Source organism: Solanum verrucosum, unplaced genomic scaffold (assembly GCF_900185275.1).
Source record: "Solanum verrucosum unplaced genomic scaffold, falcon-dt-bn FXZP01000025.1, whole genome shotgun sequence".
NCBI lineage: Eukaryota > Viridiplantae > Streptophyta > Magnoliopsida > Solanales > Solanaceae > Solanum > Solanum verrucosum.
This window is the reverse complement of record NW_026020239.1, coordinates 117,205-121,460: the sequence shown is the minus strand read 5'-3', so window position 1 is coordinate 121,460 and position 4,256 is coordinate 117,205.

Here is a 4,256-nt window from a genome sequence, read left to right as displayed (position 1 = left end):
CAACTAGGGTTGTGGGAACCATGATCAATTAACAAAGTATGACTAGTAAATAAGCAATTCTTGACTAGTATTTTTCATGCATTGATAATTCTTTCGTTTAGAAGTCTTTTTAACGGTGGCCAACGTTAGAACTCGCCTTGTTACTACTTGCCGGACCAAGGAGGTAATTAACAAGAAAAGAATTATCAACATAGATTTAGTGTGATACTATCTAATAGGCTAGTGTTGATTGGTGCGAAGTAATAACTAAACTAAACATCGATTATGATGTCTAATATTAGGTAAAGGTAAGGGTTAGTAAATTATACACACGTAGCCGGACCAAGGTGCGGTGTGAAATTCTCTAGATGCCGGACCAAGGATTTAGAGATACCTAACTTATCACTTTGCATGTAATACACTAGAAAAGGATTGCTATTACTAGGATTACTGCGTTATGAGATTATGGGGAACACGTATACCCTAGTTATTTCTCTTATCTTGATAACAACCAAAGTTGAGTTTAATTATTGATTACTTATTAAATTCTTACTATTTGTTTCACACAAGCACAAACCCCCTTTTTATTATCTTCTTCTGGAAATAATTTGACTAATTGAATATAATTGTTCGTTAAAAGTAAAGTCTAAACCATTTTCCTCGTGGGATAGATCTCAACCTACAAGTTGGGTTCTTTACTTGATAACGATCGCTTATGCTTCTGAAAGGAGGTGTAATTTCAGCGTATCAAATTTTGGCGCTGCTGCCGGGGAATCTGGATTTTAGATTTAGTTTTAACTACAATATTGAATGTTAGTCAAATATTTCCTAATTTTACTTTTTTTCTTTGTTTTTGTCTCTCTCATGTTCCGACTCTAGTGTATGCCAAGTATACGGAGCCAAGGCGAACCACTTACTCTGTACGATCCAGAGTTGAATAGAACTTTGCGAAGAATAAACAATCAAGGACTTCCAGTTCATCTTATCGGAGGAAATCTAGATGAAGCAGTTGAGTTACAGCAGCCAAGAGTAGTTGGTGGGGAAAACCGGGGTCTAGCTGAAAATCAATTGGGAGAAGCAGTGAGAGTGCATGGTCCACCAGGCCCACAGCACCATGACAACTATCGGGGCAACATGGACATAGCAGACTCCGATGGACCCATCGTCCTACCTCCTCTACCCCTAGGGCACACATTTGTGGTGACTAGTAGTTTGATGCAGATGCTTACAGCAAGAGGCTTATTTTCAGGATCACCATCGGAGGATCCACATGCTCACTTGGCCAAGCTCAGGGTGGTTTGCAAAAGTTGTGTAGGTAGACCAGACTTGGATATGAACGTCATTGGGTTACGAGTGTTCCCTCAGTCACTAACAGGCGATGATGCAGTATGGTTCACTGAGCTTCCGTATAACTCAATTTTCACATGGGACCAACTAGCAGAGGTATTTAAAGCAAAGTACTATCCAGTGTCTAAGAAGCTCAATCACAAGGATAGGGTCAACAATTTTTTGGCATTACCTGGAGAGTCTGTGAGTAGCTCTTGGGACAGATTCACTGCTTTCGTAAGAAGTGTCCCAAATCACCGTATTGACGATGAGTCACTGAAGGAATATTTCTATCGAGGACAGGATGATAACAATAAAGCAGTACTTGACACTATTGCTGGAGGTTCATATGGTGATTGTACATACGCACAGATTGCTGAAAAATTGGAGAGGATCTCTCGCAACAATAAAGCGTGAAGCACCAGGAGGTCAGATACTGGGAGAAACACATTTGCGTTCATAATGCTACTATTAACTCTACAGATGATATTCGTGAGGAGATGGCTCAGATGAGGACAGAGTTGGGGTTGGTATTGAAGCATGTGAGTGGAGGAGCAGAAAAGGTAAATGTTGTAAACTACTTAACTAGAACTCCACCACCAGTTGAGGAGTGTTACTATGAAGAGGACACTTATGCGGTGAACGATCAGACGGGGGGTTTCTGACCAAACACCCAAGGATCAAACACGGAAAATTGGTGCCAGGTCAAGGGAACCAAGGTCGGAACTATGGAAATTACAACCGAGAGGGTCACTATGTCCGAGATGGAAACTTCAATTGCGACAACAACTACAACAAGAACAGCTATGGCAACAGAAACGATCGGGTTGGACCCTATGTCCCCCTCAAAATCGGGAATCTGGTGCTAGGGAACTTGAAGGTAATATGACGCGTATTGAAGATATGCTGCAGAAGATGATGAGAAGGTTTGATGCGACTGATGAGAATGTGAAAGAGATGAGCAACGACTTATCTGGTATTGGTCAAAAGGTTGATGCCCAAGCAGTGTCAATAAAGCATCTAGAGCAACAGATGACGCAGTTGTCTACTACAGTGAACCCGCGTCAACCTGGCACTCTTCCTAGCAACACCATCCAGAATCCAAAGAATGATGTTCATTGTATAGCAATTACTACTCGAGGAGGTAAGCAAACCATAGATCCACCTATGCCGTCTGTGGTGGATACCAAGATTAGAAAAGAAGATGATGTGGTGGAAGTTAGAGAGGAATCGGAGGTTGTGACAGAACAAGAAGTGGAAATACCTCAGAAAGTGGTCCCCATACCTAGACCTCCACCACCTTTTCCTCAAAGGTTAGTGAAGAAGACTGAAGATGGTAAATATCGCAGGTTTATCACTATGTTGAAGCAGCTTTCTATCAATGTCCCTTTGATAGAAGCCTTGGAGCAAATACCTGGATATGCAAAATTCATGAAAGATATGGTGACAAAGAAAAGGTCTGTGAGTTTTGAAGATGATGATAGATTGCAGCATTGTAGTGCTATTGCTACAAGATCTCTGGTGCAGAAGAAGGAAGACCCTGGTGCTTTCACGATCCCATGTACTATAGGGTTATTACATTTGCTAAGGCATTGTGTGATCTTGGTGCTAGCATCAACCTCATGCCTTTATCTATTTACAAGAAGTTGGGTCTAGGGGATCCAAAGCCCACTGCAATGCGGTTACTGATGGCTGATCGGACTGTGAAGAGGCCCATAGGTGTGCTCCATGATGTGCTAGTGAAAGTAGAGTCTTTAATCTTTTTGGCGGATTTTGTGATCCTTGATGTGAGGTTGATTTTGAGGTTCCCATCATCCTTGGGAGACCATTTCTTGCCATAGGGCGTGCGTTGGTTGATATGGAAAAGGACAATGAAGTTCAAACTGAACAATGAAGAAGCAACTTTCAATATCTGTAGATCCATGAAGCAAATGGTGAGCTACAAACAGTATCTGCTATAACTTACAGAGTGGAGAGTGGATCAGAAGTGCAAATTGAAGAGCGATTAGGTGTTGAGGCACTAGCAGCAGTCATGATGAATTTTGGTAGTGATGGTATTGAAGAGTATGATGAGTTGGTAGCCGTACTTGATAAGTGTGAATACGGGTCCAAACCAAAGAAGTATGAGCTAGACATGAAGAATCGCGAGTCCCCACCCACAAAACCATCTATTGTGGAGGCACCGAAATTGGATCTTAAAGCTCTACCACCGCACTTGAGGTATGTATATTTAGGCGAAGAGAATACTTTGTCGGTCATCATTGCAGCAGATTTGAATGCAAGGCAAGTAGAGTGTTTGGTGACTGTATTAAAGAAGTTCAAGCGAGCGATTGGGTGGACTATTGCAGATATTATTGGGATCCCCCCGGTATCTGTTCTCACAAAATCTAACTCATGCCAGATCATAAGCCCAGTGTTGAGCACCAGAGAAGATTAAATCCACCTATGCAAGAGGTAGTCAAAAAGGAGACCATCAAGTGGCTGGATGCAGGAGTTATTTATCCCATCTCAGATAGTAATTGGGTGTGTCCTGTGCAGTGTGTACCTAAAAAAGGTGGTATGACTATGGTTCCAAATGAAAGAAATGAGCTTGTTCCAATGAGGCCTGTCACTAGATGGAGAGTTTGCATGGATTACCGGAAGTTGAATGCGTGGACAGAGAAAGACCACTTTCCTATGCCATTCATGGACCAGATGTTAGATAGACTTGCAGGCAAGGGTTGGTACTGTTTTCTTGATGGGTATTCGGGCTACAATCAAATTTCTATAGCTCCAGAAGACCAAGAAAAGACCACCTTCACTTTCCCATATGGGACTTTTGCTTTCAAACGAATGTCATTCGGATTGTGCAATGCTCCAGCGACCTTCCAGAGATATATGATGTCGATATTTTCTGATATGGTGGAGGACACTATTGAGGTGTTCATGGATGATTTTTCAGTGGTAGGTTT